This window comes from Triturus cristatus, chromosome 6 (assembly GCF_964204655.1).
Source record: "Triturus cristatus chromosome 6, aTriCri1.1, whole genome shotgun sequence".
NCBI classification, from domain to species: Eukaryota; Metazoa; Chordata; class Amphibia; order Caudata; family Salamandridae; genus Triturus; species Triturus cristatus.
In genome coordinates, this window is record NC_140589.1 from 1,650,828,769 (window position 1) to 1,650,846,146 (window position 17,378).

The window sequence follows — 17,378 nt, forward strand, 5'->3', positions numbered from 1 at the left end:
AGTAATTTGGAAGTGACAAGGAAGAGTGAGTGCACTACAACAACAATTTATATGTACTGAGCACATGTTAATCTGTCAATACACGTATGCTACATAGGGAGTCAGGTATGTGCTACATGCCCTGGACACGTATGGCTGCCAGGTGACACTCCTACCAAGACCCAGCTACACACGGTGATTGTGAACCTCCACATCCCATGGCATGGGACTAGCTGTGTCCCAGTGTAAGTGAACAGCCAGACGCAACACAGGAGTGACATACATCAACACATCAGCAGAAGTAGGATGTCGATTGCAGAGACAGGTAGCGGAACACTAGAGCCACAGGTCACATGACATTACACTAGGACAGCCCACACACCTTGCCATTAAGGTGTACATGTCATGACTCACCACACATACATTGAGAGGATGCAGACAGGTCCTTGTTACGCTACTCCATGTCCCATGCATACATACACACCTTACATCCGATACCACATGTGGCCTGGTGTGCGTAACAGTGTGCCATGGCCATCTACACACAGACACATGTTGGTTGCTGCAACAGCGGATGCTTTTGAGGGAACACCAACATCAAGCTAATCGGAACACACCACACATACATGACATAGACACATCGTGCACCGTGGGTAGTCACATGTCTGGTGTGGTAACCCCTGTAGCGGGCATCAGGGGACACTTGCGTGTGTTGTTGACTGTGCCATGCCAGTGACGCCCATCCCAAGTGTGCAGTACGACATGCACACATGTCAAAGGAGTTAAGGGCATGTCTGGCACATATTGCACCGTCACACATAACATCTGTACACATCTCATCATACATCTATTGCCTTCACAATTCAGGAGTAATGTGCCACATCACAGCCTTTCACACCTGTGCCCCACACATGTAGTACTGCCCAGACAATGCCTTCATGTCCATCCATGGACAAGTATGTCAGCTCTATTCCTTCCTGTGTGCTGCCTGTCACCACTGTGATGTGTGAAAGGCACCGTACATTCGCTTTGAGGGCCTGTGTACGTTCCCTATCACTATGGGAGTGCTGCCGTAGGCCTACCCATAGTGATAGTGAGCGTACAGGCGTGTGTACAGTCCTTATCACTATGGGTACGCATACGCGAGCACACCGATAGTGAGCGTACGCGCGTGTGTACGGTCCGTATCACTATGGGTACGCATACGCAAGCACACCCATGGTGATAGTGAGCGTACGCGCGTGTGTACGGTCCGTATCACTATGGGTATGCATACGCGAGCACACCCATAGTGATAGTGAGCGTACAGGCGTGTGTACGGTCCGTATCACTATGGGTACGCATACGCAAGCACACCCATAGTGATAGTGAGCGTACGCGTGTGTGTACGGTCTGTATCACTATGGGTACGCATACGCGAGAAAACCCATAGTGATAGTGTGCGTACGCGCGTGTGTACGGTCCGTATCACTATGGGTACGCATACGCGAGCACACCCATAGTGATAGTGAGCGTACGCGCGTGTGTACGGTCCGTATCACTATGGGTACGCATACACGAGCACACCCATAGTGATAGTGAGCGTACGCGCGTGTGTACGGTCCGTATCACTATGGGTACGCATACGCGAGCACACCCATAGTGATAGTGAGCGTACAGGCGTGTGTACGGTCCGTATCACTATGGGTACGCATACACGAGCACACCCATAGTGATACAGGCCGTACACATGCGCGTACGCTCACTATCACTATGGGTGTGCTCGCGTATGCGTACCCATAGTGATACGGACCGTACACACCCGCGTACACTCACTATCACTATGGGTGTGCTCGCGTATGCGTACCCATAGTGATAAGGACCGTACACACGCCTGTACGGGCCGTTGCTCTGCATTTGGGGTGCCCTAGGGCCCCGGAACGCACCGTACCTGTGTGTGAATCTCCAAATTAAATAGGGGACACATGAGGGACAAGTATAAAGGGCCTACATGCATGCTGGTTGTCATGGAGACCAAGTGTAAAGTATGAATTTTTTTCTGCAGGTGCACAGCAAAAGTCGGTTTGAATGAATCTACTTTGTTGCAAAGTGGTTGTGGAGTTGACATCATGCTCAAGAAATAAAAACAATATGAACCCACTGACTGTGCTAGGTTTAAAGGGATTGGAGGAAACATAGGATGCAAATGTGAGTGACCAATCACTCTGTACTCCTGTGCATGAAACAGGCCAGCAAGGCAGATATAAGGCAGCCAGGTCCCATGAGAGAGCACTTGCCTGCACATCTTTGGATTCTACGACCCAGCTGCTGCTCGTGATTCCCTGGAACCATGTCAAGGTCTGTGGAGAGGGCCCAGCCTTTCACCCTGGAGGAGATCCTGGCATTGCTGGATGTGATCCTCCCACAGTACCCCCTGCTGTATGGGCGACCAGGGTATCAGGTGAGTGCAGAGTCCACTAGCACAGACTGTGTCCCTTTTTTGTGACTGTGACTTCTGGCATTGTGTCCAGGTGTGACACACATGCAATGCGCTGTAGGGGGGGTTCCAGGGGGGGGAATGCCTGATGTCTCCCAGCCAGAGCATGCTGTGGTGTATGTCTGCCGTCCTCACTTGCATTGTGTTTACTGTGACAATCACTGCATGGTGCATGCCACATTCTGCCTGTCTTATCCTCCTGGGAATGTTGCCTCTACAGTCCTCATGTGATTATGTGGTCAGCCCAGTGTGACAGGTGACTGTACCCACAGATGTGTGTTAGTTCGGTGTACCTGCTGAGAGTGTCCACATGATGTGTTCGTACCCTGGACATCGGTGTGTGTGTAAGTCCCCTGTCATGTGGGTGGGTGCATATGTGGAGTGTAGCACCCAAGCTGCATAAGGGATGGATATACCCTGCCCATCTGATGTGAGCAGGGAGCAGTGCTGTGTGTCTGACGTGCAGAGCCAGCCCCACACCTGTGAGCCCCCCCCCGTCTAGTGGCACATGTGCAGAGTGAGGTTTGTAGCTGCATTTGGCAATGGCAGGTGAATGTCCTGTGCCTGTGTGTGTCTGTGTACTCTGCTGAGGTAGCGTCAGTGGCCTGTGGCATGTGACTGCTTTGAGGTGCTGCACATAATCCTGGTGTAGCTTGTGATGCACAGTGTGAGCCTGGATCATTGATTGTGTCGTTGCCCTCATTCCACCTGTGTACTTTCAATGGCACATACTGCTTTTGCCCTTCCCCAGAGGATAATGTCCCTATGACAAAGGTGCAATGCGTTGGCTGCATACTATGCCTTGTTGTAACCAGCAAATTTGTTCTAAAATGTGTCTCTGTGACATGTGCCAGGTGTATTGATGTAGTGTCACTTGTTCATCCTCACAGGTAGGTGCCTCTGCCAAGAAGCAGATCTGGATGAACGCCGTCAGTGCCGTGAGGAGGACGGAGGGTCGCAAGCGGCGCCTGGCCCAGGTGAGAAAACGCTGGCAGGATATCCGGTGCTGGACGCGGAGGATCGCACGGGTCCTGCTGGGGGACTCACCTGAGACCCATAAGAACCGTGGGCGCCGCCGTCTGACCCACATCCACAAGCGTGTGCTGGCGGTGGTCTTTCCAGACTTGGACAGGCGCTTACAGGAGAAGCAGCAGCAGGAAGGGGGTAGGTACATGTGTGTTTGTTGTGTGTCACCAGCATTTGTAAGTGCGCAGTTGCATGGATACACTGCCAGGGTTTAAAGGTGCTGTGCAGATCCTGTTACCCACAGTATAGCGGTGCTCTCCTGCCTCCCTTCCCCTCCTTGCAATGTGTTCCCTGGTCTGTGTGTAGTCACTCCTTCACAAGGTTATCTAGGGTGGCAGTTTATCCACGTGAACAATGCCTGTAGCATCATGTGTGGGGGTGGTGTGTAACAGGTTTTGGGACCTTGCCTTTGCCCTGTCCAGTTCAGTACTTGTGGGTTCCATGTCAGTTGGCACTGATGCTGAGTCCAGACATGGGAGTTAGTCTCTCAAGTGTCATGCCTTACAGCACGCATGTCCTATGTTGTGGCCTGTTACATGATGTGCACGAGTGTGCGATACGCATAGTGCAGGGATGGTGGCGTGTGTTGCAGTCATTCCCATTCAGGACCATGGAGTTGTGTGGCCACTACTGTCCCCTGGGGCATATTTTCCTAGGTGTCATGTGTGTCATCACAAAATATGGACACTCTCAGTGTCTACAGCATAGGTTGTGCTCTGTGCCATTGTCCCCTGGCACCATGTATATTGACGTAAAATGTAGTACAAGTGTCCACTGTACAGCCTGACCTGATTTTCCTTGTTCATACTCACGGTGGCCAGGGCCTGTGTGTCTTGTTACAATCATCTGATGATGCACATTTGTACATGATTATTTGGACAGGCGCACCTTGGGTATTTTGTGTCCAATCTTGCATTTTTCCAGCCCATGTGTATTTCACCCAGACTAAGAGATGTAAGTGCTTCCTGTGTCTCAACAAATTGTCTCATGTAGGGGGTGGTTGGTGCGGGCAAAGCCTACATGTCAAAACCTGAAATCTCCTTGCTAGGTCTGGCCAGTGTGTGATGTTTGTCTGGACATACACTCAAGGTGCAGTGAGCCAGTCATGGTGGGCATGTTTTCAGTATTACCTATGCAGCATGTGCCTAAAGTTCATGGATATGGTCCCTGCTCATCCCTATTTTCGGCAACTCTGTGTGGTGCAGATGCAGTGCTGGATTGTCCCCAGAGCCTGGCTCCTCTGTCAAAATCCATTTCATGTCATTTACTATTGTGTCATGCTCTCCATAGTTTTTCAGTGGCTGGTGGGTCAACCAACTGTGTGTTGCAGGGCCTACATATGTACCTTGTTTTGTAGATATTACTCATCTTTCTTTTCAGGCTATGCACTGTAACCTATGTAGATTGGACTCATGTGACATATGTATACAGGTGTATGATTAATTCCTGTCTCTTCACCTTGCCCACAGCATCCTCGGGGGACACGGATGGAGACATCAGCACAGACCGAGCGGAGGGACCGAGCACCAGTGCCAGCAGTGACATCTTGGCTGGCACATCGAGTGGAACTGAGGCAGAGGGGAGTGAGGCGGAGGACCTGTCCACTGCCACCACAGAATATGAAGCTGACGGGTCCGAGGCTGAACTCTCCGAGTGGGCGGAGGCTGCACCACCAGCTGACAGCGGCACAACATCTCTCCCCGCCCCCTCCATTGTCATCAGCCGCCTCCCACTTGCTTGTGTCCCTTCCCAGCGTGCCCGGTCACCACATGTCTCCTTCCTGCCAGGCACCGCACCCCCTGCCCCTGTCTCCACTGCTGCCGCCAATGCCGAGTCTGTGGACATCCAGCGGCAGTTGCAGGTTGGTCAGGCTGCGATGCTTAATGTCCTCCATGGCCACAGCCAAGTGCTGAACAACATGGAGGCATACTTGGAGGGCATTTTCTCATCGCAGGCTGACCAACGCAACTTGCTGAGGTCCATTGACTCGACACTGACTGCAGCAGTGGGTCTCCTGCAGCGCTTCGTCCAACCTCCTACCCCTGACCCATCCACACTTCCCACTCCCATGCCTGTCCCACGTACACCCAGACGTCAGCATGCACCCACCACAACAGACACAGGCACCACACCAGCAGGGAAGGTCAAACGCACACCTCCTGGCACGCACACACAGGGTGAAGTAGGCACACCCACTGGGTCGGGGGGCAAACGCAAGACACGCAGCCAGAGTGGGAGTCCGCATTCCACAAAATCCACTCCCTCCAAATCCCCTCCCCTCAGCTCTCCTGGCCAAAAGTCGGATACAGGATCAGTCCTGCCCAGTCTGTCCATCAGCCCCAGTGTGGCACCACCCCGCAAGCGGTGGAGGCAGGACACCGGCAGGGGAGTTGAGTCCCCCCCCTGTCCACACCCTCCCCCAGTGGCGCTGCGACCCATCCCTCCGACCCCCCCCTCCTTGGGGCCTGTGGTTCCTTCGGGTGCAGGGGAGTCGCTGGAGGACCTTGCTAAGGTGTGCAGCGCCATCCTGACCTCCGCCTTTGGCACTGCCCCACCCCCTGTGGTGGAGTCCTCCGTCCCTGCACCCACGATGCCTACCCTTCACCCTCATGTCCCTGCGGTGCCTGGTCCTTCCCCCCCACATGATGCCCCCCCCCTCTGGAAGACAAAGGAGTCTGACTGTGCAGGCAAGCTAGGGGACACGCGTCCCACTGTGTCCCCCACCTGGATTTGAACTTTGGATTGCCCTATGGGCATTGTACATTTTGAACTTTCAAGGGACAAACAGATTTTTGGATGCTGAATAAAGCAATTTCTACTGTCTATCTGGTATTGCTGTTGGTGGACCTGCTCCATTATTTTGGGTGGTGATAATGTGTTGGGTGTGTGGGAATTGCCGTCTTGTGCTGGTCATAGGGTGGACCCTGGTATCTGTGTGCCATCACAAGCTGTTGGCTACATAACTTTGTTCATGTAAGCAGTTACTGCATGGTGACATCGTCCCAAGGTGTGTTCCTTCCTCTGTGTAACCTGACATCTTCCCTGCAGGGTCATTCCAATATGTGGTGCTGAGCTGTGTCTACATTGGCTGGGTGTGTGACGGACTCGTTAGACTTTGGCCATGCATGCTGAGCGATGTCTCCACCTGCATCATTCGTGGCGTCCTTGGTGGTCACTGTACTTGTGTATGTAGACTGTTGACATGACTTCATGTGGACATGTTTTCTTTTCGGTGCTATGCATGTGTATACTCCCAGCCTCGCACACATGTGGTATATGTACTGCAGGATCTTTGTGCACCTGACTGACATTTGTGGGCCTTGGATCTGTGGGTACTCCACCCTTTTCTTTGCAGGGGCACTGCTGTGAGTGTTAGGCACCCACCCCTCCTGTGTCTGGGCACTGCACCCACCCCTCCTGTGTCTGGGCACTGCTGTGAGTGTTAGGCACCCACCCCTCCATGCATACGCGGGTGGGGGTACGGTCCGTACGTACACTGTTGGGGTGGGGGGTACGCTCCATGCATACGGGGGTGGGGGTACGGTCCGTACGTACACTGTTGTGGTGGGGGTACGCTCCATGCATACGGGGGTGGTGTTACGGTCCGTACGTACACTGTTGGGGTGGGGGGTACGCTCCATGCATACGGGGGTGGGGGTACGGTCCGTACGTACACTGTTGGGGGGGTACGCTCCATGCATACGGGGGTGGGGGTACGGTCCGTACGTACACTGTTGGGATGGGGGGTACGCTCCATGCATACGGGGGTGGGGGTATGGTCCGTACATATCCGTACCCACGCTGTGGAATGCTTGTGCGGGCCGTACCCAGGCCTTTGCCACGTGGGTGCGAGCCGTCCCGCCATTGTTGGGGTGACGTAGGTGTGGGCATGGTACGACTCGTACCCACGCTCTTAAGGCGTGGGTACGGGACGTACCTGTATTGTTGTGTTACCGGTTCGCGTCGTCAACCACTTCCGTTGTGGCGGACGCTGGCTTTGCTGGACACGCCCCCACCCCCTCGTAGTGACCAGGGCCTGGGGGTCAGGTATGTCCAGGGCATGTGTGCTGTGTGACTTGGGTGGGGGTTTTGTGGCCTGCCCCTGCTCCTGCCCCCCCCCTTTCCCCCCTCCCTTTGTTGTTCTGACCTTCTGCGGCGTCTGCGGCGGAACCTGTAGAGGAGGTCGACTGCTATGAGGGCCGGGATGACACGTAGGTTCGGGTCCATGTCTGTCCATCGCGTGCAGGTACTCCTTGTTCGCGTCGTCCTGATTTCCCGGCAGTTTTTGGCTGCCGGAAAATATTCTCCGTGCGGGATGACGTCGGTGCGAATCGTACTTCCTGGTTCGTGAATGGCAGGCTGCGTGCGTCCCGACGTCACGTCGGCGCTTTCCCGGATCCCATTTGTATGTATATTTTCGTCGGTCGGTGTTATGTACGAATCGTACGGAAATAGTATTTCCCTGCGAATCGTATTTCCATGTTTGTATAATGTTCCGACCGGGTACGCGTCGGACGGAGAATATGCTCCGTCCGACGGTTCGTACCCGTTTTTTACAGGATCGTAATCGGCACCTGTGTCTTGATTGCTCAGCAAAGAATGCCATGAACCACAAAGGAAGTTACACCTTATAATCAAAGATGATTGCCATCATTTCACTTGCTGAAAGGAACTTAACACAAGGAGTTTGAAGTATCGCTAAGGGGTATGCAGTATCTCCAATCCTGCTTCCTGAGAAGCAGGATTGGAGAAAGGATAGAGAATGAAGTGAAGTGATCTTCACTCCTTTCTCTATTAATGGCAACTACCTTCTGTTTTGTAAGTACTCACTTGCTGGCTCAGATATTTATATTTAAGGGTGCCTCTTTTTGTGTAATCATCCCTACTTTTTGCTAGACTTTTCTGCTGTTTTTTGGATTCTGTACACTGGGACACTGCTGTCCATTGACCAATGTATGTGCTCTTGCCGCTGAAACCTTGTTGAATTGGTATACACTTAGCTGGCATCTTTACCTTACCTGTAAGACCCTAGAATATGGTACAAAATGTCCCTAGGGCCTGTAAGTTAAATGTCATTAATGTAATGTCTTTTTTGTAAAGCGCACTGCTGCCCTGAGGCGTCATGTCGCTGTAGACCGCTGGGGAACCCGTCCTGGCTATCCCTGTGGATGGTCCCTTCCTGGGTATCTCCAAAATGAAACCAGGCATCCCCGGCGAATGTGGGGGGCCTTTGTGGAGATGAGGCAAGCTAATGCCCAGAGTTGCCGAGTGAGATCCCTGGTTAGAGTAGGCACCGAGGCGAGAATTATCGAGTCCGCTGGCCATGGTCCACGACCCTGCCGCGTTGGGAATTGAACCCTGGTCCCGGGCCGTCCTCTGCTTCCGGGTCTGCTGCCTCTAACCAGTGAGCCACAGTACTCCACATTAGTGGACTGCAGCACAGTTTGTGTCACCATCAATGCAAAACATGACTGCAGGCCTACTACTGTATCCTGCCAGTACAGTTTTATGACTGCAAATTCGAACTGTGAATATAACCCTTGTTGACAAGCCTAACTCCTCCTTTTAAATATTAATACATAACCCCTCGGTAGGCCTTAATGCCCAGTAAGGCAGGATTCATGGTATTTAAAAGTAGGAGATTTACATGTTTAATGTCATACATGTCCTTACAGTGATTTTCACTGTAGCAGGGTTAGCAGACCCATAAGAAAGCATTGGGAATTATTATTAAAAGTAAATTATATATCTCCGCCTAGGGACCAGCTAAAAAGTTAATTCTTGGACTGTTTAAAATATTTATTAGAAATCTAATTCATTGCTAATGTCGGATTTGTTGTAAATATTTTCCAAAAAGCCACCTTTAACATCCCTAAAGACACTAGAAGCCCATGTACATGAGCTTCAAACTGTCACATAGTAGCTGAATAGCTCCTTGATGAGGTGTGGACTTGCTCCAAGAACTCAGTCATAGGCCTTGGGTGTGGTGGGAGGTTGACCTTCCCATGGCAGAATGGCATGGGTGCTGTGCCCAGCCCCTTGAATTTCTTTAAAGGATTCCTACCCTTTCACTGGCAGATGTAGCTCTCAAATGGGCCTGCCTCTCTTATGTCCTGCTAGCCATCCAGGCTCCAATCCCAATGGGGAAGAGCAGCTCCCAGAACCAGGTTTGAGTGACCACAAAGGAGGGGATTGCTCATTTCCCTGACCACGCCTCTAGGGCAGTTTGGATAGAGAAGTGCAGTGTGGGATTGTTTGCTGACAGGCATACAGGAAAATCTGCAAAGTAGGTATGGGTGCCCCTGGGAGTTTTTTTCCTGTTGGTTATGGAATGACTTGGAGACACACCCATAAGCTAGTGTCAGGCATAAATGTGTCACCTCTGGGTACCCTCTCTCAGAGCACGACTGTACCTGTGGATGAGAGGAGAAAGATTGATCCTGCTGTTGAGACCTGTGAGAAGACCTTAACGGCTGGACCTGCTCCCACTTGTAGCCAGGACCAAGACATGGATTCCAAGGGGCAGTTGGCTGACCTCCTGTTAAGCTAGACAGACAGAACAAGCTGCTAAAAGCCTTTTTCATGACAAGCCCAGCTGACCAGTTCTAACTGGACCTGCCCTGGATTCCGCTGGTGACTTCTGCTGTAATAAGTCTTGAACCCCAACTACTGTTTCTGTCGTCCTGGACCTATTGGCTGTGTCAAAGTGTACTCCTCCTAACATCTTGAAAAAGCAGTGACTTTATAAATATTTTGGCTCCAAAGACCTCAGACGGACCAGGACAAAGTAGTCCAGTCAATCCTACGAAGGTGCATTGCCACTGGGCCAAAGTTTCAGGTTTCTCCTACTCCGAGCCCTTCCGTTTCAGCTGGTTGCCGCAGCAAAGGTATCTGGCCTCATGGAGCCCTGTTCAGCCACAGTGTGCAGCCTTGTTTGGCTGCAAGAATCCGAGCTCCCAAAAACAGAGGGGCTGATTAATATTTTGGCATTATAGATGCTCTGTCGCAATGGAGACAGAGTATCTATACTGCCAAGATAATGGTTCAGCTGTCCAATTTATTAGTGGGCAGACCATAGGTTTAATCCCGTAGAGACTATTCTATCTCCACCAACTCTCTCATGGCCCTGTGGATTAAGGGCTGTTGGAAGCAGACCTGCAATTATGCCCACCTGATTTAGATGGGTGATATTAGAGGTCAGTTTTCACTGCCCGTCACCTTTAGGAAAACTGGTGGTAAGGGGCAGTGAAAACTGCTAAATGCTACTCTTGCCATGGGAGTCCTCCCATGGCGAGTAGAGCATTTACTTTTTTATTTTCAAAAAGAAAATCCAGTTTTGGTAGTTTCTTTTTGAAAATAATAAATGAACACTGTTTGGTGCAGTACTATGTCATGTTGAGAAAACCTTTATACCAAACTGCAAAAGGCATCGATAGGAACTACTGTGATGGCGGTTCCTGCCAATGCTTTAAAAATCACCGCCAGCTTGGCAGTCATTTATAAATTTGGTGGGTGCCATTGAAGTCAAAGGGATGGAGTAATTTACTTCATTGCTGTGGCGTAGAAATGGGCCCCCTGCCAAAATCTGAATCAGGACCTAATTCCAAATGTAGAAATCGTCAACGGGTGTAGGCGTTTAAAGTAAGCTGCCGATGAGGGACTTTCATTTGGCGTGAATTTTGAATTTCTCTCACTCCGAGTTTTCCCGCCAAAAGTCAACAGTTTCACCAAGACTTGGACCGATGTCTATCCAGCCTTGTGCAGCCTATTTTGGCCTTAGCCTGCTGCCTTACCCCTCAGAGGATCTTAGCCTGCTGCCTTACCCCTCAGAGGATTTTTGACTTCCATTTCAGAGACTAAGGGCCTCTTTACAATGTTGTCGGTCGGACTTCTGACAGCCCGCCATTGGCAGTTTGACTGCTGACACCCCTTTGGTCCGACTGCCATATTACGATACTGGTGGTCGGACCCAGAGGTGTCGGACGCAACACCAACACATTCGCCAGGATTATAGATCCCGAGGGTGCAGCGGTACTCTTTTCCGACAGCCTTTACATGGCAGGTATCCTGCCACGTAAAGGGTGTCGTAAAGTGATCGAGGGGGCCCCAAACAGGGTCCCCAGGGATCGGAGCCCAGAGTAAAATGTGCCCCTTTACATTCGCATTGTTGTGTGTTCACCATGTGCGACGCACAACATAGTGCAAAGCACACAGTGCACTGACATGCTGAAGGCACCTCACGGAGGTGGCATCTTCTGTGGCACTTTCCTGTGGCCATGCCATACCCCCGCCATGGTACTGCCCAGTTTGGACTGTCAGCCCGGTGGTGCTATTGAAATTCAGCAGTCAGATCGCCGCCTGCTCATCAGGTGGTCTCCCGACTTCTCCAATGGCTGTCGGCGGTCCAACCGCCCGGCATTGTAATGAGGCCCTAAGTCTGAAGGAAACATTTCCAACCAATACAAACCTGGTTTATGTATGTCTGTCCCATTTGGCCTTAAATTGCGTCTAAGTACCGATTAAGTGCAACTAGATGAAAGATGTTGGCACTTAATGGTTTGTGTTCTATTTTTATTTAAAACTTCAAAAAGTTCATGTCTCCGGTTCCCTTTATTGGATGTTTATTATTTTGGTGTCATTTTGTTCATTAAAATATTCTCTATTGTTATGGGGTGCGATTTTTATTGTGTTGCGTTTTTGACTTTTTAACTGTTGTGGTACTTCTAAATGCTTTACACATTTTCTTAAGTTAAACATGTCTGCTCTGTTCCATAACTACCATGGTTTGAGGTCAGGGTGAAATTTCTGAAGACTTAACTTGACCTAACAAGAAAAGTGACATTATTACTTGTGGTGGACTACCATCCATACCAGTTTAAGCAGTTACCTATGCATATCCTGTCTACCTTAAATACAATGGGAAACAACCTTTACAACGCAGTCATTACATTGCACTATCTTTACATAGCAGTCATTAAATTGCAACATCCTTTATATCGCATGTCATTACAACGCAGCCATTACATTACATGTCACTACAATGCATGTCATTACAGCGCATGTCACTACAACACAGGCATTGCATCGCAAGTCATTACAATGCATACCATTACAATGCATAGTACTATTACACTATCCAACACTTACCCTACTGTTGCACTCACTGGAGTTAGAATAGTAATTATTACCCCTATACTATCCAACACTTACTTTAAATGTAATGTAATGGTATGCATTGTAATGGTATGCATTGTAAATGTATAATGCGATGTGATGGAATGCGTTGTAAAGGTAGTTTCTGAAAATGCGATGTAATGGTATGCGATGTTAAAGAATGCGTTGTAAAGGATGTCGCGATGTAAAAACTCAGTTGTAAAGGCATGCATTGTAACATCATGCATTCAATTCAATATAGGCATCATGAAAATAACAATCTTTAAAGGAGATGTGGATTCTTCCTTTTCCCCATGTAGCTTCATTTCCAAAGTAGTAAGAAAAATTTAAGTTTATTCTCCTTCAAAGTATCTATGAAATTGTACTTTAATCTATTCAAGTTCATTTTCAATATGATTAAGCTCTTTAGAATACATCTCAGTATTCAACTTCGACTTCAAGCGCACTCTCAAAAAGAAAACAAGCAGTTGTCAAGTTTTTTACGAAGTCTGAAAACCAGGTTTTGTCTTGTGTAAATAAGTATCTTGATTGCCTAGCAAGGATGCTCTGGACCATGAGAAAACGTATACTCAATATCTCAATATGTCCGCAGACATTTCCAAACAGCGTGAGAGCCTTGTGATTTAATGGAATATGTATTTTTCCATTCAAGTACCTATGCATACTTTGTTCTCCTGAGATATGAAGCCTTTCACCAAGCAGTTCCAGCGATCCAAGTGCACCACCAACGACTCCTTTTCTGGACTTTGTTCTCCTGAGATATGAAGACTTTCACCAAGCAGTTCCAGCGATCCAAGTGCACCACCAACTACTCCTTTTCTGGAACTAGAGGAGCATGTATGAGTTTGGAGCACTTTGCTGGCATGCCACAGAGCGTGGAAAGGTAAGGCTGTGCCACAGATCGTGCAAGACATATTCTGTGACTGAATTTACTTGATCAACTACACACTTGTTGGGGATGATTTCTAATCATTGGTTCATTTTATCTCCTTTATTTAAACATGATGTATGCATCACGTGAAGCGCTGACATTTTTGCTTACCATACATCGCAACCTGCTATACAAGTCACACAACTCTTGCAGATGGATTTTGTTGATGATGTCCTTTCAACTATTTTGTCTGTGTCAAGTGCTACAGGTCTTGCTTCACAGTTTACAATAGTCCACAGCAGACTCCTTCATGCCTTGAAATGTGTGGTGTGTTTACTTTTGACAACGTATTTACATTTGCCTTCGCATTCTCCTTATATGTTTGTTTGGCACCTGCTATCATCCTCGGTGCAGCTGTTTTCTAGTTTTTCTTGTTCTACAAACAATTACATCAACATATCATTTGGTGAACCAATGCCAGCTCTCCATCACCTGCTCACTCAGTGCACCCTGACTGCAAAATGTCTTCAAGCTCCATAGCTTGATTGTTTTCAACCACACAGTATCTGGCATGGCGCCTCTTCACTTGTCACCGCTATGTGCTTTACTTCAACATCGAACGGCCACTTGAATGCACCAGATTGCTGCACATGCATCGTTCATTGCTGCTCATTCAACGAGAAATAGGCGGAGTCTTCCTGCAGTGACTTCTGCTGCTGGTGGCTTCCAAGTCATCCTTCATGCTTGACTCACTACTGCCCATCCCTTCTCTGGCCTCATGCACTGCCTTGCTCAGTCTGTGTGGTGTGCCACCCTGCATCCAGCAGTAGATTCCTCCGTTCATTCAATATGGATGCTTACAATGTTAGTTCGCCTTCATTGCAAGATTCCTCATCCGATCTGCCCAGCATTGTGCAACAGAAAGTTTCATCAATTGTTTCTTCTGTTGCTTCTGCTCTTCATGACCCTGCAACTCTTGCTTACCATGCTGCATTTAAAGCCACCTTCTTCAGCTTGGTTCAACAACATTAGCATCTGACCTTGCTAACATTCTGCCAACACCATCACTCGGCCTTTCATCGCAGGCCATCTCTTCACCATCATCAGTATCTCGGGGGCATTTCCTTCATTCAGTTCCGCAGCCTCATCTGCATCATGACACCTGGACCAGCCGCCTGGACCTCACCGATCATCACACATTTGAAGTCTCATCGGCTTCATCTGTATTTTTGCCTTTAAATATAGAGGCTTATGCCTCAGAACCAGCCCTCTTTATGGTTCCCTTTCTCGCTTCTTTGCAACCACTTTCAGCGTTTGTGCAGTCACCAGAATCTGTCCTTTTTTAAAAAACATTTCTTGACTTTTGTCTTGGTGTGTATATGCTCATCATGTCTCATACCTGAGGGAGACACCGGTCCATACATGCTGTGTCTTCTTGTGTACTTTACCCATGCATATTTATCAAGCCAATCTACATACAAGAGGAAGGTGTGATATTAAAGATTTTCTTCCTTATTGCATAACGTATTACATACTTTTTACGAGATATATGAATACATATTCTATAGGTTATAGGGGCATACTAATTGTTCATACTAATTGCTCTGGGTATTATCTATTAGACCCAATCATATTTAGTTTTATATATTGTCATAACAGTGCGATGGGGGCTGACAAAGCATATTCTTATTAGCAACTGTAGATGCTAATTGTTCCATAACAATAATGTTGGTGATTCCCTATTGGCTTATATAATGAGTCCTGTGTGAGTCCAAAGATTGAGCCCAGTAACACGTTTCTAAGCGCTGTCACCCAGCACAGGTCACCGAACACCCATACCAAGCAATGGATTACCATTACATTCTCTCAAGACAGACACAATATCTGGCACAAAGTCTGTATATCCTGGTATCTCCTGATAAGATGGCATCCTCATCAGACAGCCCCCATATCTGGCACAAATACTATTTGATTTGATTTAGATATTTGTAAAGTGCATCCTGGCGCTACACAGAAGAAACCAGATTGACTGATTAAGTATGAGAGAGATCATACTGTATCAGTGAGGAGCAGAATGGATCCGTGAGCCCGAATATCCAGATTTTCTGTGATTTTCTGAATTGAGTCTGTGATTCCATTGCCCTTAGGTGTGCGGGCATGAGATTCCATGCTCTTCTTCCCATGAATGCGATGGACTTTTCCTCCTTTGGTTTTATACCTAAAGGTGGGGGGCCTAAGAAGGTTCGCTGTGGAAGATCTGAGGGTCCTAGCCGTAACATAATTAGTGAACTTGGCTGCCAGGTTTTTAGGTCCAGTGTCTTTGAAGGCTCTGAAAGTAATCACCAGGATCCGAAAATAAAATTATTTTCTTTATAGGCAGCCAATGCAGTGTCTTAAGAGCTGAAGTGGCCGATGAATAACAAGGCAGTTTCAGCACTAGACGGGCTGCTGCATTTTGTACGATATTTAGCTTTTTATCTACTTGTTTGTTGGTTACTGCGAAAAGGTTATTGCAGTAGTCTAATCTTGAAAGGAATCCTTACAGAGCAAGAAATGTAATCGAAATTTTTTTTGGAGGATGTTTATGAGGTTAAAGCCCATTCCTTCCACTGCAAGAGCATGTGGCCGAAATGAGAGAGAGGCGTCAAATTTTACTCCCAGATTCTTGGCGATTTCCACTGTATTAGGTGGGGCAGGTGCATCTTCTGGCCACCATTGAATCCGGTTATAAAGATTGTCTTTTCCTATCAGTAAAATCTCTGTTTTATCCATGTTACATTTAAGGTTGTTTAGTCTCATCCAGCGGATGACCTCTGTCATACATTCCCTAAAATTAAGCTCTGGTTTGGTTGTGTCTTTATCCAGGGCCAAGATCAATTGTGTGTCGTCTGCATATGGGGTTGTATCGATATTGAAGGAGGATATTAACGAGATCAACAGAGCCATGTAGATATTATATAGGAGCGGAGTAAGAGAAGAGCCTTGTGGAACGCCTGAGGTAATCTGTCATTCAGTTGAGAGGAAATGTCCTAGGGCCACGGTTTGTTCACGGTTAGTAAGGAAGGATTGTAGCCAGGCCAGAGCTGTTGAGCATACACCACTTTGTTTGATTCTGGACAGGAGGATACTATGTGAGATGGTATCAAATGCGGCCGACAGGTCTAATTGGATCAGTACTGCATTTTTTCCTTTGTCAAGCATTAATTGTAGTGTGTCTAATACTTCCAGCACTGCAGACTCAGTTGAATGTTTAGGGTGAAAGCCAGATTGGCTGGGGTGAAGTATCTTGGCTTTCTCGAGGAAGTCAGTAATTTGTCTATTGACAAGTTTTTCTGTAATTTTGCCAAGAATGGGCAGTAGTGATATAGGGCGGAGATTAGAGAGAGTTGGGGGTCTGTGTTTTTTTTTTTGCAGTGTTTTAACGACTGCTATTTTCCATTCTTCCGGAATTATCGCTGTAGTTAAAGATGAATTAATTATCTTGTTAATTACTGGATTACCAATGTCCAAGATCTTGTGAAGGACCGCAGGGGGACATGTGTCAAATGGGGATCATGATTTACAAGCAGTGATGGCTTGGCGTGATTGTTCTAGTGAGATTCCTTCAAAAGTCTGGAAGGACAGTCCTATAAAGGTAGGCTTGGGTTTTAGGTCTATCGATTGTGTGTGTAGTGTATTATATTCTTTATGAATGTCATGAATTTTCTCTTAAAAAAAGACTGAGATCTGGTCACATATCATCTGTGATGGTGGGATCTCCTTGGCTAACGTTTTTGGGTCAGTGAAGGATTTTACCACTGTGAAAATCATTTTTTGATCATTACAGGCCTCTAAGATTTTATTAGAGAAATA